The sequence below is a fragment of the Thermobia domestica genome, chromosome 7 (genome assembly GCF_964235325.1).
Source record: "Thermobia domestica chromosome 7, izTheDome1.hap1.1, whole genome shotgun sequence".
Taxonomy (NCBI): domain Eukaryota; kingdom Metazoa; phylum Arthropoda; class Insecta; order Zygentoma; family Lepismatidae; genus Thermobia; species Thermobia domestica.
This window is the reverse complement of record NC_137460.1, coordinates 145,714,781-145,740,671: the sequence shown is the minus strand read 5'-3', so window position 1 is coordinate 145,740,671 and position 25,891 is coordinate 145,714,781. Positions and strand designations below refer to the sequence as shown.

General features: G+C 35.5%; 1 long non-coding RNA gene across 2 annotated transcripts; it reads right to left on the bottom strand.

The window, feature by feature from the left end:
- Positions 1-25,203, bottom strand: LOC145690458 (uncharacterized). 2 transcript variants are annotated; one of them, XR_014132235.1, is made up of 3 exons: positions 25,144-25,203; positions 17,925-18,014; positions 1-503 (listed from the first exon to the last, which is right to left on the bottom strand). It is a non-coding gene; the product is annotated as an uncharacterized LOC145690458 (long non-coding RNA). The 2 variants fall into 2 exon arrangements; XR_014132234.1 differs by having other exon boundaries at positions 17,925-18,017; positions 25,144-25,191.
- Positions 25,204-25,891: the final 688 nt, after the last annotated feature.

Below are 25,891 nucleotides of genomic sequence, written 5' to 3'. Positions count from 1 at the left end.
TAATCAAATTCAAAATTGTTCCAGAAAAATAATACATTATAGTAGCTAGCATACAGCATTGCAACAAAAAAGTGTGTCAAAAACATAAAAAAATATCTATGATTGTAATGTCCTACACAATACCCTGCGAACATACAATGATGTTCTCTTTTTAATATACATGTATTACATATCTTGCAGTGCCAAGATCGCGGAGGCATCATCGTTTCACATACCGAACAGAAAGACCACTTAGAATCTGCTACAAGTATCTTACCACGAATACTTGTGTCAGTGAGTATCAGGGCCAAAAAGTTGCTCGTGATGTTTACCATTAAGAAATTGCCCAATAAGAAATGATAAATGTACCACACTGACCATTGAGGATACGTCGACGGTAACACCACAAACAGCTCAAACCAGTAAGTTAACGGGATCATTAAGGAAATAAACAGAAAAGATCCTCTATCAATTAAAACTTTTGGAAAAATATTCTTCCTTATGCTCATGATGGCTAGCTTCTCCTGAAATATTAAAACAAGTCATGGTAAGGACATGCTTACTATAAATATGAAGTTACAAAAGCCTTTTCAATTCTACAAATAAATAAATACTCTTTAGTTTAGTTTGTATATGGTGGAAGTGTTATTTTCGTAAATTTGTTGACGTAAAATCACTATTAAAGTGGACTACTCTCTTTGAGTAGCGTAATTATATCAACATTTTGAAATCTCGTTATTAGAGAAATGTGTATGTCGATGTCTGTAAGAATATCATTTTTCATACTGAAATATGTCAACCCGTTATTCTACTTCAATAATAAAATCTAGAGGACTGCTCAGGAAACAAACATAATACGATAAAATGTTTGGATTTTTCCAGAAGGTCCCTTGTCCATTTTACAAACCTTTCAGTAAATCTTGTTTTACTTTGTTATCATCATACTTAGTACATCTGACAACGAGTAAAATAAGTTTTGTAAACTCTAAAATAAATACCTGAACCATTAAATGCTATAGATGAGTTAAAATTAGGTATTAGCAAAGCAAAAATCACGAAAAAAATACATCTTCCAGAAAAGTGGACAAGAGAAGTTTTGGGATTGGACGACTCAAATTATAGTAACGAAAATTTTCTGGAGTTCAGTCATGAAGAAACAGAATTAATATAAGTTACTGTTGCCTAATATTTTTAAAACACATTCTTGCATTAACTACAAACGAATTTATTAAAATTCCAAAAATCTTAAGTAAAGAACTAACAGCAAAATATAAATAAACTATAACACTATTTAACTTAAATACAGATTATAAAATATGCACAAAGTATGATATTTATTATGATCAAAGTAGTAATATAGGATCAATTTAAAGTGCAATATCAATCACATGATTATGACAATTTTACTGAATCCCAATCAATTCCATCATGAGGCAAAGGAGATGAAATAAATGGGCATATAAAAACAGATAGAAAATATATAATTTTCACCAAGCACTTCCTTGATGCACTGTTTGGACTTAAATTGTACTCTGTTACTTCTTGGTGTCCTTCATAGAAGAGTACAACCTGTAACAACAGTTTCCCATAAATCAACAACATTTGTACCCCAGCAGGAATACCATAGGTGAAAATAACATTTATTAAGAAATAACTACAAGGAGTTTCGTATCCGAAGATATATACCAGTAATGGCATTAACATTTGTAAAAATGGTACTGGATTACTATAAGTATGGTTAAGATAAACATACTTAATATTGAATGTAGTTGCGGAAATAGTTACAACAAACAAGTAAAATAAAAACACTATAAAATATCGATGATTATATTGACCTATAAAACAGTTAGTCAAAACAAAATGGTGATCTCTTTTCTATATACACCCTTTGCATAATGCCATGACCTTGGTGATTCCCATCGATTACAGATAGAACAAAATTTCCATCTGCCATTAATTGGTTCCCTTATAGCTGTACGGAATATGCCTGAATCTACCAACACTGTTGCAATATAGTTCATGCTGACATTCACCGCTACAAACATTCCACATACAAAATGGACAGTATACCAATAAGAACACATCGGATACATAACTGCCAATATATTGAACATTTCGTAAAAAACTTGTCAGTGGAATAAAGATACATAAAAGTGTAAATGGTGTTTTATATGCCAATTGTTTCTGAGAAAGCCCTCAGCTCACTGTTCTCAATTTTTCCGAGCGTTTTTTCTGTTCCTGTAACATTAAAATACTATTTCAATTATATGCAGTTGGTTCACTAGATCAACAAACTTAGCAATTTTATTTCAGTATCTGTCGACACGTCTCATATCTTCATTTAATCTATATTTCAGAAAATGTTCAGATTTCAATCTTTACATACTTCAATGAAAAATATTGTTCAACAAATGTTATGGAAAATAATCAATCAGGTCCTATTTCAAGTTCACCTGACAGCGTGATGAAATATCGTAATCAAAATAGTGTAGGATGCTGCGTCAAAATCCTATTCATGAACTACATGCAATCCAACACTATATACATCAAAGGTGAAAGTGTGCTTCATCTTTTTTGCCCTGAACCATTGACTTCCCGTTGCAGAGGGATAAATTGCCAAGTCTACATACTGATGTCTTGATCAGGATTTTTACTTTAGTACTGTCGAGTGCAACGTTAACATGTTATGTACGGAAAAAGAAACCTGAAATGGAAGAAAAACTAACTTTCTCAATCGTTTCTTTCATCTCTTAGTTTACCATCCCACGTAAATGTCCTTTAGACTCAGGGAGACGATGATTAAGGCAAATTAATGGTGACGGAAGAATTGGTGGATTGAGAAAGTGTGAGGAAACGGGAGTACGCAGAGAAAACTCACGGACATGATGTTATCCATCATAAACTTATTTGGCAAGAAATCGAACCAAGGATCCCGCGCACCAGAAGTAAGTTTTCTGCCACTAAGTCACCGTGCCATCTCCTATTTTCTCAGACATGACTATACAAACAACTACTGAATTATGTGTCTCTTAATACCATGAATAAACTCTGTTGACTGATATATGCACTATGAGTTGAAAGAAGAAAGTAGTCGTAGCGACCGGTTTTGGCACGAACGAGTCACTCCTATTTGGCATGAATGAATCAGAGGTACCTTGGTCCAGGTCAACACACCCTTTACTCGTGGCAAATTTTGGCATGGGTATATAACTTTGGGGTTCAAAGGTCAAGGTCAAAGTTTGACAAGACCAGGCCATGGTCCAGGGAAATATAGGACTTGCGTATGTACCTTTGTAAGTATGCAGCTTTATCTCGTTCGCTTTCATGTTTAAAAAATTGCCAAATATGTAAATTTGTAGGTTTTCGACACTTTTTTTTATCAACTTTGATGAGCGCTTTTATATCTTATATTGTTATATGATCCTATAGGGTTTAAAAATGTATGTGTAGCTCACCTTAAGGAGGAACCCAAATTAAATGTTCTCGTTCCCTTTTTCAGGCATAAATTTTAGAGATGGTTATCGCCTTTCTTACCTTATATTGTTATATAAGGACGGAGATACTTAATCTTCCCCTAGAAGGGAATGTATAACCCACCTTAAATGTTCTCGTTCCGTTTCACGGGCATAAAATGTGGAAACTATACCTTGTATGGTTATATGATTGAGTACAGAGTCTTGAAGCGGCGTATGTCTTAACTCTGTCATAGAGCAAAAGTATACGAACGAATCTTCTTAAATTTTGGGAGAGTTGAAAGTCAAGATTAATATTTTTGGCAGACTCATGATTATTGTCCACGACTAATTTCTCTCTTGGAGATGGATATGAAATTACTAAAAATTGAAAACTTTGGGGGAATACATAACTTTTGAGGATCAAGTTTCAATTTTGATTGCTGGCTCTCGAACCATGGTACTTAATAGTTCAATAGTGTGTCCCTGAAAGTATCCATTTATCCTTTACGATGTGTAAAAGATAGGCGTCCAGGGTCTTGTTAAAGAAGATATTACTACATATCGTTTTGTTCGTGGATGAAATAAAAAAGATAACATTACATTTACGCTTTGTTTAAATCTGATTGGTTGATGGTAACAACTCTTCTAATGAGACAATAAATAAACATTGTTATTCGTTTGAGTGATGTTAGGGATCTCAGCGTTTTTTCCTCAGTAAGCGCTTCGTTGACGGCCAGATTTGTTAGTTAAACTGCTCTGATTCTTTTCAAAACGGTTCCGCTGAGTGCAATAATTTTCAAAACTAAAAATTTTGAAAAACTAATTTTTTAACTAAATTTTTTCAAACTAAAAAAATAAACAAAATTTTCAAAACTAAAAATTCTAACAAATTTTCAAACCAAAAATTTGAAAAATAAAAGATTTCAAACGAAAGTTTTCGAAATGTTTCCAAACCAAACTTTTCGAAATAATAATTTTCAAACTAAAATTTTAAAATATTTTTTAAAAATATGTCTTGAAACCAAAAGTTTTCAATTAAAAATTTTAAACAACTTTTGGGAAACTAAATATTCGTATATCAAAATTTCAAATCAAACATTTCTCGAATCAAATTTTCGAACTAAACATTTAAACCAATTTTTTAAAACTAAAACTTTGAAACCAAAATTTTGGTAATAAAAGGTTTAAATTAAATTTTCGAAATGTCGATTTTTAAATCAAACTTTTCTCGAATTGAATTTTAAACAAAATTTTCAAACTCAAGATTTTCAAACTAAGATTTTAAATTTTTTAACTAAAAATTAAAAAATGCAAATTTAAATCGTTTTAGAAAATTAAAAGATCATTAATCAAAATTTCAAATCAATTTTATCGAACTCAAATTTTCAAACTAAAAAAATTCAAAATAAAATTTTCAAACTCAAGATTTCAAACCGAATTTTGAAAAACTAAGAATTTTCAAATCTTATTTTTTCGAGTTAAAAATTAAACCAAATTTTGGAAACTAAAAATTCTTAAATCAAAATATTCAAATCAAATTTTTTGAACTGAAAATGTTGAAAGGAAAATTTGAAAACTAGAAATACGTAAATGAATACTTTTAAATCAAAATTTTTCGAAGGAAAAAATTGAAACTAAAATTTTCAAACTAATAATTGAAACCAAATTTTGCAAAACTATGCCACAATTAAATTTAAAATTTTCAAATTGAAATTCACAAACCAAATTTTCAAAATTAGAATTCACAAAGCAACATTATTTGAAAACGAGAGAAACATCAGTGACCTGGATTTCAACTAGTTGCATTTAACGAAAGGTATTTTCTCTTCTCATACAGTATTTAATTTTAATAAGATGATAAGTACAGAATGTAGTTAAATGAGTACGCTGGACGTGCCATCTTCGAGTCTTGCAGACGTACAATGAAATGTAAAGAAGCAATATATTATATTACATGTCAATACGAATTTGTTTTCCTGGAAGGAAAAACAACAAGTAAATATTGATTTTGTCACACAAGAGAGAGAAATAAAAATGATGAAAAACTCGTAAAAGATGAATGTGTCCTTGCTCTCTACTCAGTTCCCTCCTTCTCCGGGCTTGAATGTACGACATGACTGGGTCATTCTACGTCAAACTGAGCCTGGGTACCATTTTACAAACATTTATATATATATACATATAGTACTGAATGTTATATATATATATATATACAGTGGCGGCGATGGACGTTAGAAGTGGGGGGGGGGCAAAACATGATCTGAACAATTGTATATCAATGTTAGATTTCCTGATTGTTTCTAACACTGTTTCATGAAAGGTTGTATAACTAATAGGATACTATCTTTTTCACTTAAAATGCCGTATATCGTATTTCTATTTTATTAAGTAAATTCATAAAAGCAATACAGGTAGGTACTAGCCCTTCATACTCTTAAACAACGAAAGTGTAAGAAGGGATTTGAGTTCTTGCTCATGAACATCTTAAAATTCTGTCTGGAAAATTGTATGATCAGATTATTTAATAAATTTGCAAAATAAATAAATAGAAGGGATAATATTAATCATAATAGTAATGAATAATGACGCTTGTTTTGCACAAGTTATATTGAAACTGAGAATTAATGAACAATTTATACTTTTAATTCCACACATGCCATTAAATGAATGTTTTTAGTCTTAGAAAATGAAATATAGTAAGTACTGCAAGCATATGCTATGACATTTAAAGAAATATGCAATTGCAATATTAATTGCTTTGAATTGCAATTAAAACGCAATTCCTGTAGCTTTCTTAACTCCATGGGAAGACAAATAACCAATATGTACTCACGCAACGGCAAATATCATATGGCACCATTTTTTCTATGAAACAGTAATACATACAAAACCTTTACCAGGGTGTCCACATTCTGGAAAATAAGTGCAAGTCAGGGAAAGGTCAGAGGAGTAAAAATGTATCACGTGAAGTCAGAGAAATGGCACATTGGTCAGGGAAAGTCAGGAGAAAATCGATTTAGGTCCATTGTTCAATTATTGAATGTATGAAATAGGGTTGATTCTTTACTGTTACTGGATGCAAAATGTGGTGTTCTCAATGATTATATTGAGGGAGTCAGTGTTCTCTGATATATTCGTTGAAACTAATTTTCTGCGAAAAACACATCTAACTACATCCTGGCATATTTGCTCAAAAGGGTAGATGCTGTTCTAGAAGAATTGCATGGTGCCAAGAGGATATCTGGACAAGTGGCTGAGAACGCGAAAACTCAGACTGAAGAATTTAAGGAACACTCGAAAGAATTCATGGCCAATGATAGAGATGGTATTGGACTTGATGAGTTTTTTACTTAGTCTTAGGAAATGGGAAGAACTTCGTTGACTTATGGTCAGTTATGAAATGTGTTTTATCTTCTTTCACGGAAACGCATTTTTTGAAAGTTGTTTCACAATAAATAAAATTCTCATTGTTGACAACTTACAAGAAGAATCTCTGGTGGCTCAACGGATCATACATGATTCTGTGATGAGAATAGGTGGATCATCAGAATTAATAATTACAAGAGGTATGATAAATTCAGTCAGAAGTTCAATGAGACAATATCAGGTGTATTTGAAAAAAAAAGAGAAATAAATGCTGGAGACGAGAAGATGAGAGAGAAACGGAAGATTCAGCAACAACTAAAGGAGCTGGAGGAAGAAAAGAAAATTAACCTGCGAAGACAAGGACATTCAGATCAATGAGAAGAAAACTATGCGAGATAATATGAAAACAAATTTCTAAATTTGTTGCATTTAACAACTGCACCAGCAAAAGTATGTGTTACATAATGTGTGTGTGTTCTTTTTTTTTTTCAATAGTCAATAAAATCATGTATGAACTGTTTATTGCTATAGGCAACATTATAATGCTGTGTAATTTGTATTATATTGTGTATTTTTTTCATATCTTAAGTACTCTGTATACTGCATACTTTCGTTTGTAACTTTACATTTTGTGTAATATGTAGGCCTAATCAATAATGGCCTAATGCACATATTTGTAAATTTACATTCCTTTGGAAAGAAAATTGAAAAAGAAAGAAATAGAAGTGGAATAGAACAAGGCCAACTATGGGGAATGTGGAGGCTGGGGTTTCTTTCTTTTTTCTATATTTTTAAGTTATTCAGGGGTCAGGGAAATCTGCAACTTTTGTCATGGAAAGTCAGGGAAAAGTCAGAGATCTTTTCTCTAAATTGTATGGACACCCTGTTTACATTTCAAAATGAAATTATATAAATTAGGGCACTTCAAAAAGTGGGGGCAACTGCCCCCTCTTGCCCCCCCTAATCGCCGCCCATATATATATATATATATATATATATATATATATATAACATTCAGTACGTAATCAACCGGAAGAAAGTATCCACGTAATGATACGAGAACAATTTTTCGTGGTTAAATAAAATTACGTTATTTGGTTTCGCTGAAATAAAGGGTCTGCCTGAGGGCAACTACAGTGTGAGAATAGTCTAATGTTTGCACCCCTGCAGGAAACAATGTGTTCACGTGTTTCTTAATTGTTTGTTAGTGAGGAAAGAAGGCGGGAAAGTAGAGTGTATGTGACGTTGTTCGAGCCGCACACATTGCAGCTGTTAGGAAAGTTCGAATGAAATATCGATTGTGTTCTGTTCCATTCGTTACGCTGAAAGGTAAGAAAGCTTATTATTATGTTGACGTTCGTGAAATTAATATTTGTGCTGCTGGTATTAAAAAGTATTAAGGTAGTAAGTTAAAAATTACTGAGTGTTGTGTGATTCAAGTTCACATATCGTTTTATCTAAAAAAAAAAAAAATGTCCCGTCCGTTACGAGTTTCACATTGTGGGTGCATTATCATTGTTTCCTTTCGTACAGATGTAGGGTCTAGGGTATTCTTGGTTTACATTAATGTAAGTTGTATTATAGTTGCTTGAAAAGAAAAAAAAAGAATATCAGCATTTCATTTAATGTTTACTAGACTGATGAATATAAAAGTATTGTTGTGCTTTAAATACTTGAGTTCGTACTATAGTTATGTGGCTTGTACCGAAACTGTTATGAAAATATATAGAGAGATAAATAGAATTAAACCAACGTCTTATGCATTAGTAAGGTTAGTAAATCACTCGGACTGGAAATAGTTCAACCACGTAATGGCTCCTCTAGTTGACCATCTTGAAAAGTATGTGTCATATGTTTCTTTTACAAATGTGCTTTAGGATCCCCTATTCTTTATTCATTCACAGGTCCAAAGAGCGAGAGAGAGGTGGAGAGAGAATAAATGTAATTTAATTTATTTTCTTTATTTATAATTAATTTGCTTTACATGATGTGTATTAAAGAATTTCATGGAATATTGTTACTAAAACTTCCCAGTATTCTTTCCCAGGTAAAAATGGGTAAAAGAGAAGCTGAGAAGGCTAGATTAACAATGAGAAAATACAATGAGAAGCTGAAGACAAACTGTCAAGAATGGCAAACGCATCTAAGGAAAGAAGCTCAGAGAAAGAGAGAAGCCTGTGCTAAGGAGAAAGTGAAAATGGTAGGAAATAAGAAAAGAAATGCAAAGAGGTCTATGGAAAGGGCAAGAAACAGAGATACAGAGCAAGACAGAAGGAAAATTTAGAGAAAGAACATAGTGTGTTAAGTGACCTAGGTTCCTTCTCGTGTCCACAATGTCTTGGAAAGGCAATCCAAAGAGTTAGGAAGGTTCTGTCACAAAGCCCATGAAAGAAAAGAACTGAATTCAAGAAAATGTTTTCAGATACTCTTTAAAATAGCGATTCATCCGTGAATTCGTTGACCAAAACGAGAAAACCATCTAGGAAAAGACTGTCTACTGAAGACGTACGTACGTTTGAAGAATTTTTCTGCAGAAATGATGTAAGTCCTCAGTCCCCTGGGAAGTTTTAAGTGCAGTGATGGTGGTAGAATGAAATTACAGAAACGTCACGTGATGATGACAATTAAAGAAGTTTACCGTCTGTTTACAATTGAAAACCCTACGCTTGAGATTAAACTCAGCAAATTTTATGAATTACGACCGAAGTTTGTGTTACAGTCATCGAAAGTGCATCATAATATTTGTGTGTGTGTGTGTGTGTGTGTGTGTGTGTGTGTGTGTGTGTGTAAATATCATTCAAATTTTACCTTCATTCTTGAAGCTTTGGCGAAGAAGTTACCTTGCTTTCCCTCCATCAGCAGTGACTTTATGCAAGAAATATACTGCTATGTGGGATCCGAAAATTGCATTACAGGATTATGTAAAAATCTGTAAGGAAATTATTTCCTTCTTGCTCAAGCCTGTTTAACTTTTGTGACAGGATAAAATGGAAGCAATGGGAGGATATAGATGGTCGCCTGAAGCAAGTATTTGTCGAGGGATCCATAGTTTATGCTATAAATGAACTTCAGTCAACTGACAAATTTCAACTCATTATTTTGTAAAAACAGCAACAACAACAAGAAAAACATTTTAAATATAAAAAAGGAAGTGTGGAAGAATGTAAAGCAGTGTTCCAAGTGGACTTCCCAGAAAACTATAATACTCTAACACAAAATGAAATACAAAGTCACATTAGAATCATGAACAACTTACAATTTTCACATGTGTTGCATGCGTTAAGAATAATACCATCTCTTACGCTATTGCAAGTGATCATGTGTTTCGTGATAAGGTTAATGTATGGTGTTTTTTGAAGATAATTATTGACGATCTTCGATCAGATTTCAATGTTTCTGAAGTATCTATATTTTCTGATGGATGTGCCTTGCAGTTAGAAACAAGTTTAACATTGCAAACATGTGTTACATGGAAAACGATTTCGGAGTACAGGGAGAATGAAATATCTTTGCAACATAATATGATAAAGGAGCTGTAGATGGTGTTGGTTGGACTTTAAAAAGAACGGTCTGGTAGAGAGTTAAAGAAAGAAAGGTGATGGTAAGCTCAGCCAAAGAGTTTTTTATGTTCTTCTTTTTATTGTAAAGAGGTAAAACTATATGTTGTTGACACTCGAACAATAGACATGCAGAAATCCTTCCTCCAAAACAGGTGGAAAACTGTTAAGGCTATACCACACATTCAAACCTAACATTACTTTAGAGGCATCAATTCATTTCAGGTTGTAGCTGGACGAACAGCTTTATCAGAACTCCATGCATATACAATGTTATACAGGACAATAATAGTAGTAGCAGTAGTTCTGATTTGGATTTGAGTATGTTTAATGCACAAGAAGCAGTACCAGTCTTTTTCTGAAGTGTACTCTGACGATGAAACTAAACTTTTGTTTTTTCTATAGTATACACCTATGGTTTTTAGGTTGCCAAAATTGTTGTATAATAGACGATCCTATTACTTTCAAATAACGTTACATCAGTAAAACTATGTTCATATCACATATATTGTAAAACGTATTGCAAAATACAGCGTAGTATATATAAAATATGGCATGTAAGACATATGACAAATTGTCCCGTCCATTCGCTCTACTACGATTATCAATCAAGCAGAACTGATGTCTAACACACCAAACTGACACAATATCTTGTGTAGCAGTAGTTGAAAGATCGAGACGCCTTGCACTATACGCAATATTTGCAAACTACTTAACAATTCGCAGAAATTTATACTACCTATTTGACAGTTGCGAACCCTATCCAATATGTGTCCGGTCCGTTGCGCTTGTTCATAACTTTGACAATATTCTAAAATTAAGCTTTAGAATGGCTATTTTACTTACGTTTTTCCTGTTGTGTATATTACATTTATAATTATGAAGGACAACTAGAAAATTATACTTCATTGTACTTGGAATATCTACGAATGCCCTGTCTATTACTATGGAATGACCCCTCTGCTAATGTTGTTGCTCTTTATGGTAAGAGGAAAAGGAAAGGAAAAAGACTATGTTACAAGGGGAAAATTGTTTCATCGAATATTCACAGTTTTTCGTAATTTTTCATGCTCCAGTTTTCATTTTCTAACGTAGTGTACGGAACCGTATCTTACGAGTTGAGTTCTCGGAAACGTCGCTTTGTTTAGTGGATAGTGTAGGTTTTTTGTTGTTTGCTAGTGACGATGCTATTGTCTGGTACGGCACATTTTATGTCAAATGGTGATGGTCACTTGTTCACTACATTGATTGGAAATCATTTCTTTTAAGGTATTGAAATTGAAATATTGTCTGGTCTCATAGTTCAACGTGAATCCTCTGATCTTGCATATATAGCTCGTAATGTTAGTATTAGGATTATATATACGTAAAGCGTAGCTTTTGGCCCTCCACTGACATATATCTTGATGTAGGCTCGTTGTCAGTAGGGAATTATCTCGTCTGATAAACATCCTAAATACGTTGAAGGTTCAAAGGTTGGCTCCCTAGGTTTTTCCTTAAATATGACACAATCCGTGTCAAACCACAATACACGTTCCTGCAACATTTTCAGGTACTTTTACAGCTCCAGACGTGCCTGACATGTCGTAAACGCCCCAATAACAAGATTGGTGTTTCGATTTTGAACCGGGACGTGTTCATGGTACTTCTAGAACGCATACAACATAGATTGGTACAATTTGATTGAGTTCAATATCGAGGAAAGTTAGTTTGTCATATAATTCTTCTGGCCAATCAATAATAGTGGTCTGGCTAAAGTTTGAACGTTGTGACATTTTGCCTCAAAACGCATTTAACGCGAATTTGGACGAACTTCATCCATGAGGTTTATTTTCAATTTTGGTCGGGTCCAAAGCAATGCCTTCACATCCCATGATGGTTTGTATAATTTCGTTTTATCTTCTTCGGTGGCACATGTAATTGGCCATCCAGAAGCTTCCATTTTGATTTCAGACACGTGTTGATGGGTCCCGTGAACAAACCACCAGTTTTCGTGATGGGATCATATTTATCAATGTCATAGTCACAAATTTCAAAGATTTTCATATGTTAATATCCCAGTTCTATTGCTTTTTGTATTTCGTACGACACTCATGTTCCTGTGAGGCACCGCTCCTGATCATTGTGCGTGCACGTTCCTGTAGGACCACGATTTATTTCTTCAGCACAAACACGAAATAATGGAAACAATAGTTTGTTGTTACATCAATATGGGAGGAAGCCATGATAGAGGTGGCGACATAGAAGGATCACCATTTCTATCATGGCATTTACTTTACTTATTGGTGGTATTTTCTCATCTCTTCGTATATAAATTCATGGGTGCCCAACAGGATATTTAGTTCGCTTGTTGATGAACGGGTGTAAACTAACAATGTCCAGATATTTTATTTTTTCTCCTACCTTTTCGTAGACTTCATGCTACATTTTCCCGCAATTGGTCCTCCCTCCAGAAAAGTTCTCTCGGATTTAAAAGGTTGTGATTCAGGTACGGGTGATTTTTTAGGTACGTCGGCATTGCTGGGTTTTCCTTCAATAGTGTTTAAATTCATACTCCCACATTCCATGAACTGTGTATCCCGATTCCCACACTCTTGTTATTTTTCGTTGAGTGTCTCATAACGGAATTCAATGGTGTCTTGAGAATTGCCATAGATAGTCTGATTACGTCCTCTAGTGATACAAATAGCACTGGCATGGTAAACACAGCCTGTATGCTTATAGACGTGGTCTTATGACGTCCCGGGATCTCGGTAATAGACATCAACTCGGAATCCCGCAATAAACGCCTTTTTGTCGAACCGCATGTAGGATTTGTTTCCCTTCCGTTTTCTCAATGTAGGACAGCCATTGCATTGCAGCAATCGATTGGGTACTTCTCCAGCGGTAACCAGTTGCCGCTAGAATTCCAATGGTGTTCGACTTGAGGAAATTTCCAGGGAATCCTAAATTTGAAGCGCTTGCAATAGTTATCGTCTCCAAGAAAGGATTCACTTTGGTTTCTGCTTCAAATGACGTCATAAAGCAAACATATGCTTGACGCAATACATTGACATCTTGAATGCAATTATTGACAATTTCCTTCTAGAAATGAAACGTGTCATTACCATTTTCGTTGTACCATTGCATAAGCTTGTTCCTGTCTTCAACGGATATTTCATTTGCACCATAAAACTTCGTTTCAGGAAGTGGTCTAATATACGTTTGATTTTCCATGGTGTTGAGGAAATGCGGGAAATAACCTTTGGTTGTAGGTAAATTAAATGCTTTTGTCAATTTGCTTAATGCCAAGGTAGAAAATGCAAACAGCCAATCAATGTCAGATTATTTAGTGTTAAGCTTAGATCTTGGTTCCATTTAGCGTCACGGCAGGTTTCTATTGACATTGTTTTACCATAGCCTTTAGAATAAAATATCCGTCATAGCCTCTCGGATTGTGTGCAAGAAAGACAATTCTGTTAATGTTGGGACTATACGACGTTCCCGCAAGTACTGAAGAAAATCATAAATTGAATGTTTTCCTTGAAAAATATGCTGTTGCTGACCACAAGTACTGCAGAACTGCTGAATATTGTGAATTTCAAGACATGCATTACATATTTGTCGTGCAATCAATAAATTTGGGACGTGCACGAACACGTTATCGTCCATTTTCTTGTCCTGCCTGGATTCTATATCGAAAAAAAATCAATAATGCTTTCTTTGCATGCATAAGCGAAGGAATACCAGGATTCAAGCATTGCCGATCGGGAAAAATAAAACATTGATGTGATGCTGGAGCGATATTCTTACATACATTACAAAACACCTCATTACAGTCGTGAGTGCGTTGTCCACTTTGTACAAAACAGTATACTCTGAAACATTTGGTACATTGCTTCACCACTTCACAGACAGGTTTTCCTTGAGGATATGGGGCATTTCGGTGATTACTAAAACATTTTTCACCATAAAATTGATGATTCCAATCATTGCACAACATCAACGTTTGGTTCGTGTCTTTGTAAACATTTTGAACATATTACAGGACAATTTTTGACATGTGTGTTACGTTTGCTATATTTTTATGGTACGCTTCGCAGTAGAAATTCGCGAAACTAGTAGTCAAAGACTGAATAATGTCAAAATGGCCAGGGAAACGTATTAAATTAAGCAAAATGGCTTGAGAAACTGGTATAAACAGTAATTTTATACTCTTTAAGGTAAGTCTAGAATTGCCGAATTTCCTTTACACTTGCCCCATGGTCCAAATTGACACCCAGCGCAGCACATGAAGCATCGACTTCTTGGTCCACAACACATTTAGATTGACATTGATACTGTTATAATGTTTCATATCTAAATTTTTGTATTTTTTCAGACCAATAGCAATTACAAGGGCGTAGGCTAGACATCTGTAGTCTTAATTTTTTAAGCGCACTATACCGGCAACACTGCTATACATTTCTATGAGACTATTTAAAGCAAGAGGTATACAGGTACAATTCTCGAACTATTCAAGACCTGAAAACGAACATTCGCAGTGCCATTGAGAACATTAACACTTGTAATCTTCGTAAAGAGCTGCAAACCTGATGAAACGTGTGAACCAGTGTTTGAATCAAAACATGGGACACTCCCAGCACCCGCTGTAGAGCTGGTAACTCATTTCTGATAGTACCAGTGTTGCCGGGTGCATGTAAGTAAACATTTTATCATGATAATTTCTAAGTTTGTTTTGCATTGTTTGCAGGAATTCCATAATGTAGACAGATCCTTAACACACCTTTTGATGCACTCAGACAGCAACAAAGTTGCCAATTCAGAGTGTTAATTTATGAAAACTACGATTTCCCTAGTTCCCCCTTACAGAGGCCTCATCCGATTAGTTATCGGTGGAAATTAAAAATTCTTTTTTCTGCTCCATGGTTTCCAAGCCACTCCAACCAAACAAACTGAAAATTAACGACAGAACATCCATACGTATGACTTATCAGTCAATTTACATGTTTTGCAAAAAAATTGATTTACACCTTTGGTTACATCTGGCAACACTGTGTGGTTCCTGGTGGATTTGAATCGTTGCTTTCTAGTTCAAAAATATATGCATGAAGAAGGCTTCATTTTAGTATAATCATTATTCGTGTATCACTTCAGGTTCAAAAGTTCTACTATCCCAAACTCCGGGTTTCATTGTAAATTGGACACCCTACATATATATATACAGGTTGTTAATGAACTACACCGGCAAACTGTAAGAGGTGCTACCTACATCAAAATAAGAAAAAAGTTCATATGGACCTTCAGAGCTAGGACTGTCCAAAATCCCGAAAATGCCAAATTTCAACAGGCCCTATTTCGAATTCCAGAAACTATGGCTGGAGTTGTTATCAGTGTAAAAGAAGCCACACATACACAATCCAAAAGTGCATATTTCGTCAATTTTCAATAGGTGTACAGGGTATTCCCTACAGGGTGTAAATCTCACACATGCTCTGAACAGAGTTTCAGATATACCCTGATTTCAAGGAGGGTACAACATAGGCAGGAGGTAAATCTTGACAACAATGGACATATGATGCTTCGGAGGGAAGTCGGAAGTGTTAGAAGCCCGCAGCTTTATGTTTGTGTGTGTGTGTGTGTGTTCGGAATAACGTGCGATACGATGTATTTCGTCATGGTATATTTCACGTTTACTTCACTTATAAGTGTGAAAGAAAACATTGCATCATGTGTTCTCCCGAGTACGAGAGACCATGCTGCTGACGATCTTTAACACTTCCGACATTACGCTAAAAGATTTCGTGTTCACTGCTATCAAGACTTATTGTTTGCCTACTCTGGACAAATCATAAAATCAGAGCATATTTCAAAATGCGGTTGATGCATGTCTAGGAACTTCACCCTCATGGAATACTCTGTACAGTCATTGAAAATTAATGAAATATACTTTTTTGGATTGCGTATTCGTGACTTCCTTTACGCTGATAAGAACCACCGTTCACAGTTTCTCAATTCAATATAGCCACATGAAATTTGGCTTTGTCGAGATTTTGGACAGCCCGAGCTCTTAAACTACGCACTTTTCCATATGAACTTTTTCTCTTATTTTGATGTAAGGAATAATCTATTTCAGTTTGCTGGTATAGTTCATTAACACTCTGCATATATATATATATATATATATATATATATATATATATATATATATATATATATATATATATATATAACTTACTTGAAGACGTGTGATACGACATCATGATTGGACGTCTGAAGTCTGTGATACATGTTTCGGCCTGGTTTTAGGTTCTAAATGACAGAAGTCATTATATAAAAAATGTGGACTGTATTTGAAATGATGTTACACATTAGCTTCAATTTTACACAAAAACTAATTCAGTGCCGCCACAAGTCCGCTGTCATGGGCTTACACACTGCCATCGAACACACTCACACTCCTTTCTTTTCAGTGTTACCAGGTCTTATGTTCTAATATAACAAACTTAAACAAAAAGTTACTAAAATATATAAAATCCAACATGCCCCGCCCTTGAAGTCTTCACTTCAACATATACATTTACATATTGTACTTAGAATTTACGATTCATTGACTTGCTCCTAAAGGCAAGATCAAGAATTTTACAATAGAGCTCTCGCATCCTCCTTATGCAGTGTGTACAGTTACCACACGTATCAATCCATCTGTACCCATATGAACATTTGTGATCCCACCTAGTTTCCATTGCTGCGGTGGCAAATGATCTTGGTAGAACTATGCTACCAACCTTCAAATTATCTTTTTGTAACAACCATTTAGGTCCCTCCTGTAACCTTGACAAATATTCCAATCTCCACCGTTTCCAGAATGTTCCCTTTTCAGAATGTTTCCAGAATGTGAACCAGACTTTGTACAAGTTTTCATCTAGATATCAAACTTATTCTACCTACTGTACATTCATCACTAGGTGCAGCTAATAACGCTTGCCCAACAAGAAAATGACCTGCCGTTAATACTTGTAAATCATTAGGATCACTAGACAATGGAGTCAACGGCCTAGAGTTCAAACATGCCTCAATTGGAGTTAACACTGTATAACTCCTCGAATGTTAACTTTACACTACTAACAATATGTTTTAAGTGATATTTTACTGATTTTACACCTGCTTACACCCAAAATGACTAGCTGTAGGAGGATTGAAATGTCATTCAATACCTTGACTGCTAACAAATTCTGATAACTTTTCCTTATGTAGTACATCTAAAATAAATTCATTAATCTTTTTAACTCTAGATTGGCATCGACAAAATTGCTATCGCAGCCAGTATATACATGCAATGATTTTCCTTTTCGCGATATAAATCTTCATAAGGCAGCAAGAAATGTTTCAATACTAGCATCACTTACAAGCTCAAGATGTATGGCTTTAGTAGTCAAACAGATAAAAACAGATAGTGTGTGGATATAAGGAGAAAATTAGTATCAATAGTAACATACGATACTATTCCAGATTCCCAGATCAATTATTCTTGACACAATGCTTATTTTTAATATAATCTAACTTATAAAAGAAAGCGGTAGCTCACCAATGAATTTCGCTTCTTTAAACAATGAGTACACTAATAATGCTATCAATCTCTTGGCTCACTACATTTAATTTTGAACTTTTTCCCCTTCTGCTATTGAAAAGACAAAAATACAAAATACATCACTACGAATTTATTCACACTTAGTTATACATCTATGTTGCGTTCCTTAATCTAAGGAAGCTTCTGTTGTCACCTTCATCAGAGGATTTAGAAATAATGACAAACTGTAGGTGTTACAGAAGGTAAATTAATAGGAAAATTGTATCTACTGGTTATCTCATTCTTCTTGACTTTCTCATTGCTCTGATGAAGATGACAAGAAAAAATAAATAAAATTCATGAAATTACAAGCAACGTAACACTGATATAGAGCACTAAATAAATTAATTTATAGTGTTTAAGTACATACAAATACTTCAATACAAGTACAGCAAAGCAAGTCATTGCTAAATACGTTAACTTAATTTCGTTGTTGTTTTAATACTATAATCTAGAGCGACGTTCCTCAAACTGTGATCCGCGGACCAAAAGTAGTTCTTGAGATCTTGCTTTTGGCAATATGTATGTTGATAATTTTTTTGAGCTAACATTCCAGATTATGCTGTGAAACTAAATGAACAGGATGACAATGAACGAAATGGTGGAATCAAAGCAGTGAGAGGAAACCAAAAAACTCATAAATAAAACATGCACACAGTGTTTGTCCACCACAAAGAACACTTGCTGAGAGCTGAGATTGAGCAAGGGACTTCAGGAACCAGAGGTAAGGGCTCGAGCACCGAGCCACCACCTCCCATTAACAGGGTAAAGATTATACAAAGTCTAATAGCTTCCAATATAAAATTAGAGGAATTATAATTAATACTAAGTTAAAAATGTACGGATAGTTTTATTAACATAAGGTAAACATATTAAAGAAGGCAAAATAAAAAAAGAAAGAGACAAGTGTAGAGTGGTGGCTCGAGCTAATAAAAGTAGTCCCCGCTTGAAGACAGTTTGAGAAACGCTGATCTAGAGTACTAATTATATAGTTCGTACATTAAGAGACTGTAGCATAGAAAAACCTTTCAGTTTAACGTCCCACGTTTATTCCTGTTATGTTCAACCTGATAATTAAGCAAGTGAACGATAATAGAATTGGTGGAATGAGAATATAGGAAGAACTAGGAGTACCCGAGAAAACTCAAGGTCACGAACTCGTAGCTTCTCTAAGGAATCGTGTTTCAGCAAATACAAAAACATTCCTACAGATCCTCAAGGACACCGCGGAAATTTCGCAACGGAAAAAGTTTTAAAGTTTTATAGTACTTCTAAGTAGCAACCGTGTGTAGGAAACCGCGGAAAAGAACGCTCATTCCACTTCGGTGGAAAGTACGTGTGGTAGTGATTAAGTTGTAAATCACACAACATAAAACAGATTAAATACCGTGTCTTCAGATACGCGTATGGGCGATTAGATGTCGAATTATTTAAACTCCAAGAGCAAAGAAGCAATTACAACACTCTTAAACTAATTCAGAAAAATGAATATATAGAATTAATTTTAGTAGATAATGCCTTTATCAAAATAAATTTTCAAGTTAATGATGAAATACAACAAATATTACATAATTAATAACATTAGCAATTTATGATCAACTATTCAAATATAATAGGAATTGAATATTTTCCGGAGAAAGTGGCCTTAAATTTAAACTTCGCAGATGAAATCCAGAGATAATAGTCAGGTACCTGGTTGTCTTCTTTTACAAATCCATAGATCAATATCTCGGTTTGAATTTAAGGTACTGTTTGATCTATTTTCTAAATGGAGCAGAGTAAGGTTAAGTTCATAATATTTTTCTGGTAAGCTCTCAATAGTTGAAATTAGATTTAGTTCATATAACGTTATTCGGTTTATATCTATATGCATTTTATTTGGATTAATTTTCGAAAAGTTATTAGTATCCTTTGGTAATAAAGTAGAATTTAATAATGTTGAAAAGATTACTGTTGAGCTGTTAGTTCACTAAATTTACCATAGTTGTGGCTCAAAATACAACTATCTTTAGAGATTGACTTATTACTAATGTGTCCTTTATTTTTTTATTTTTTACAATGCTAGCCAAGGCTAGCTACCTTTTACAGGGTTACGCCCTATTTTAGGGAAGTGGTGTGGGAAGACTTAGGTTTCAAGGTCTGTGGTTGGTCTAAGTGCTGTAATATATCTTTATTCATTTAATTGCTGGACTTAAGAAACTTTGCGTTCCCGAACATTTGGCGTGGATAGGGAATGATCACAATTGACAAACATTAAATACAGTGATACATGTTAATACATACAGTCATGCAGTTGTTATGAATTGCAGAAAACAAAACAATAAAAATAATGAAAATGAGGTTTTCAGTATATAGGATAGTCACGGAAATAACATACATAATAAAAAAAACATAATATGAAACAACTAGAACAAGTATGAAAAGAGACAAATTTTGAAATAAAGACCAAAAGAGCAAATATATGTTTTAATATATGAGTCTGGAATTATTTGTTGATGGAAGTGAAGGATGAAGTGAGGTGCAATGCGCAGGACAACACAAAGGATTAAATGTTAGCAGACGAATGCGGTTATCTTCTTCCCTAGGGGGACTCTAGGCTATGATGAAAGACGGTGGGAACCCAAGTTAGTAGACGGAGGAAATCACTGTGCATGAAATGATGGGAATATGAGAGGACGATGAAGATGAGTGATGTAATCATTGATAAGCAAAAGTGAGGGATCATCGGGTGGAAGTGTGTAATGATATAGTGTGAAAAGAAGGGATAATGGAGGGTGTACATATCGTGAAGGTGTGGTATGTAATATTATGTATTGCATGGTGTCAAAGAGAAGGGGATAATTTGCTTGAAAGCGGCTACGGATGTAGGAGAGTCGGAGAGTTTCAAGGTGATATTGCAATGTTGGAAATGAGATACGGGAATAGAGATCACGTGTTGGGCTAGGTAATACTATACGAAAAGCTGTCCGGAAGGCGTGTCGTTCAAGGACAAGTAGTTTATTGTAGAATGTGTCGGAAGCAGCGATCCAAGCTGTGAAGCCATACGTTAAGGTAGGACGCAGAAAAACCTTGTAGGTGTTTAAGACAGTAGGTGTTAGACCCCAAGTCGTACCCACGAGACGTTTAAGCAAGTTTAGTCTATTGTAAGCCTTTGTCGTTATTGTTTTAAGATGGTGCATCCATGTAAGGTGAGTGTCAAAAGTGATGCCTAAATAGGTTACTGTCTTGGTAGCTTGCAACGGAACATGGTCAACATGTAAGGAGAGACAACGTCGATTTCTGCGTACTTTAGATGTTTTCTTCTTCGGGATGAAAACGATGGCTTGTGTCTTTGTAGCATTAATTGTAAGTTTCCAGTGTCGACACCAGCGGCAAAAGTCATCTATGGAGGTTTGTAGGATGCCGTTAATATGTTGAATGGATGTGCCAAGCGCGAGAAAAGCAGTGTCATCTGCATACTGGAAGGCATGAACGAAATCCTGAAGGCGTAGCATATCAGCTACAAACAGAATGTACAATAAAAGTGAGAGAGCGGAAGCTTGAGGGACTCCTGAGAGTAAGAAGATCGGATGCGAGAGGCAATTTCGGATGGCTACGTATGTAAGACGGCCGGAGAGAAAGTTAAAGATGAGGAGTATGTAGGCGGTAGGTAGCTGAAGTCTAATAAGCTTGTAAATAAGTTCAATATGCCACACTATATCAAATGCTTTTTCCAAGTCGAAGAGGACGAGGCATGATGTGTGCACTGAATTATAGTGTGTACTGATTAGGCTTGTGAGGCGTAAGACTTGGTCATTTATAGAAAAGGAAGGGCGGGACCCGCTTGGCTGAGAGGTAGGATGTTTCTATCTAAGACATAATTATGGAGGCGTTTAACAAGAATGCGCTCAAGAATCTTGCTAAATGTTGTTGTGAGTTGAATCGGCCTGTAAGAAGATAGTACTTGAGGTGGTTTGTGTGGTTTCGGAAACATTAGCGTTTTTGAGGTCTTCCAAGGCATAGGGAAGTATCCAGTGCGCAGAATGAAAGTGAAAACGTTTGCAAGAAGAAGTAGTAGTGTAAAAGGACATTCTCGGATCTGGCGATACGTTATATTATCGAGACCTGGTGCTGTATTTAGTTTATATCGTACGGTATCGGTGATCTCCGTGACGGTGATGGGTGCGGTAACACGTTGATTTGGATTGAGAACATGCAGATGACTAGGTTGTAAGAATGGAGTAGATGGGTTTACCCGATCAGCAATGTGTGGCCGGTCCTGAGAGGGGGGGGGGGAGTGAAAATTGTCTGGAGGTGATCGGCAAAAGCATTTGCTGTGTCTGTGTCTGTAGGAGCAGCGGAGTTTCCTATCAGTATGGGGTATGGAGTGCTACTGGACTTGCCGCATAAAGCGTTGAACCTTTTCCAGTACTTTGTTGGATGACTGGTGTTTGATAGCTTATTGCAGGTTTTAACCCAGCATCTGATGTAGTTGTGCACTGTACGTTGCATTTGTTTATGATGATGTAAAGCTTCAGGGTTTCCGGTGCGAAGGTAATCTCTGAAAAGTTGGCGGGAGCGGGATATCATAGTCATATACTGTGGTGGTAGACGTGGTTTGTATGGAATGCTTTTACTAGTTGAAATAGAGAGTTTAATGGCTTCCTGAATGGTATTTGTAATAGTATCCATTGTAGCGTAAAGTTCATCTTCAGTAGTGGATGATGTTAGGTGTGCTGTATGTTGAGTCAGATAGTTTCGATGAGTCCAGTTTGCTTTATCGAAGCGGTAACATAGGCGAGAAGGTAATTGCGAGCGAGGTGATGCAGTGGCTTGTAACTGAAGCGTAAATTGAACAGGAGCGTGATCGCTACCTATTGTATCGAGAACAGTGATGAGACTATGGGTGGAGAGATTTGCTGAAGTGATGACAATGTCAGGTGTTGTGTTGAATATGGGCCGAGTAGGCTTTGGGAGTGGATGTATGATCCCAGTTGTGTGCGTAGTTATAAAAGCTTCGAAATTCGCAAAATCTAGTTGTGAGCGACTGTGCAGATTAAAATCGGCCATGATAATATAGTGACAGTAAGTGTTTGAAATATATTGAACAAACTGAGTCGGAAGAGGGTGACCAGGACGTACGTAAATGGTTGCAAACGTGATGCTGAGAGATTTGAAGTATAAAGTGGTGATGAGATGTTCAGGTAACAGATTGATGGGACAATCGTGCTGACGATAGGGGAGATGTGGAGAGAAACCAATTGCTACGCCCCCATTCACTCGTTGTGCTGGAATGTGACTGTCTGCCCTAAGAATCGTGTAGCCGGGGATGCGACATGGAGTTCTCTTTGTCAAGAATGTTTCGTTTAACAGAAAAACTGTGATATGTTCCTAAAGAAGTAAAGTTTCAAACATGAGTTTATTGGTAGAGAATGATCTGATATTCAAGTACAGAAAGTTTAAAGCCATAATGAAAGGGTGATTATCCGAGGTAAGTGATTGGGGATGCATGAAAGTGTACTGTATTACCAGAATAAGTAGCTGTGAAATTGATATGAAATGTTTATTTAGCTGCTAGAGTAATTTGCTGTAGAATGTGTGGCCGTATGAAAGGGTGAATATTTTGGAGTGCCAGATTTAAAAATGTGAGCAATTGGTTTAAGGTGACAGGAGCGTCAATAGCAGGCGGAGTTGAAGTGGCGGCAGGTGCTGTACGGAGTGGTACAACAAGTTCAGGATGGGCTAATGTTGGTTCCGGCTTTGCTTTACACTTATAACTATAAGTGGGGTGGTTATGGGGACATGTGGAGCACTTTGCTGGTTGGTGTAAATTGGTACAGAGCCGTGTTGAATGAGGTCCTGCACAGTACCCGCACTTATAATTGTTTTTACATTCAGAAGTGGTATGTGTATTATATTCCTGACAGCGTTCACAGCGTACTGGCAATGGTGCTAACGATCGCGATGGTTTGACTCTATGTTTTCGATTATAGATGTATGCCCCATGTGAAAGTAGATCGTCTATGGTCTCCTGATGAGGTGTAAGAATTCGGATCATGTAGGTGGGCCCATGGTCGTTACGAATCCTAAGAACTTTAGTAACGGTGTAACCATCGAGTTTGAGTTCCTCATGGATTTCATCGTCGGTGTATGACGGATCTACTCCGCGGATAACCACAGATAGAAGTGAGGGCCGTCGGGGTGGATCCTTTATTTCAGAACCCGAGCATATATAGCTAGTTCTGGCATCTCCGTTAACAGGCGAGTACGTAATTTAAATAAGATTTCATTTTTATAATGATTAATTAATTGAAGTGCTTACCATGTACATTAATTCAAAATATGTGTCCACTTTATATATTGCATTAATTGTATAATTACCAATATAGTGTTCATTTTCATTATACACATTGTTATCCTGCTATTACGGACAGATCCTACGATCACTGTAAGAAAGATGGTTGAGGTGAAGGCTTAAAAAAGAATTACGTAAGACATTATCTTAATTAACTCAATATTATTGTTGATGTTCTGCAACAGTAGATAAATAATGTTTGAAGTTATGTTTACTATTTTCTTTTGGTTCGTGCTTTATCGTCATGTACTGAATAACAGGAATCTATTTTGACATGAAACAAGCAGAATACGCGTTAACTGCTGTATCTAACCTGTTCCTACCTGCTGGGCTTCTAACCTGTTCAAACTACTACTACTTCTACTCCTACTCCTCCTCCTCCTCCTCCTACTACTACTACTACTACTACTTATATTATGGATCCGTATAGTAAAACTACACGCCTAATAACGTAATCTAACGTAAGGTAATGTAATCCAACCAAATACAACCGAATGCAGTACATTTTGGTACCTTTTTCGATTTTCAAATTGGTCCGGCAATACAGCAGTAATGCCCAGAATACGAATAAAACATATTGTGTAATATTCCAACAGAGAAATAACAAACTCGCAATTTCAATTATTGAGAAATCTTTTGAATTAGTATTTGTGCACCTTAGATGTAATTAGTGGCATGGCTATGCAACAGTATAGGAAAAGAACAAAGCTTGCCGAAGACTTAACTTAGCTCTACATGTTAAATATCTGCATGATTAAGACAATTTTTAGAAAATGAAAATAAATTAAAATTAATGTTACTTTGAAAAGGCCACGAATTACTATTTTTTAAAGAGAACTTTACCGACTCTTTCCTGTTACAGTCAGCAGTATTGTATCTCTAAATCTATTTTCTCTGTTTTTGTTTTCTATACGATACAGACCAAAGATCAAGTTCGTCTAGTATATTTCATAAACGGATGATACATTTGAAAATAGCGTGTAGGTTTACTTTTGGCGCACCACTCTTAATAATTGTTGAAAACTTTTAATATTTTCACTAATTTCCTTCTTATTGTCTCCAAAAAGATCCGCGATAGACGACATGAAAATATCTCACTTGGCATAGATAAAATCCAAGGGGCTATAAGTAATAATTGTTGGAAAAATTACAATTCCTTTTCGAGTTGCGTATAAATATGGCTTCCGGATGTATGGAAATACAGTGCAAAACAAACCAACCTATGTTAGTGGCCACTAAAAAGAACGAATATTATCTAACCGACTCAGAATAGGGTGAAGCTTTTGGACACGTGCGTCAGCGCGGGGGTGCATCCGAAGGGATCGAGCGCGTCGGTGATGGTTCCAAAACGCATAAGTGGGGACAGTGAAAAGAAGTGGGTTTTGCCAAAGATACGACTTTCAGTAGCACTTGTCATGATTTAATAGTAGCAACATTCCATTTGTAGGCATGAAATACACTTTTGTACACTGTGCAAAAATACAATGCCGGTGGAAAATAACATCTAATAGAGTCATCTTTCATATGCACTCACTTATTTAATCCGTCTTAAAGAATTTGTAATGAGTTTACACTAGTAACTCAACATATG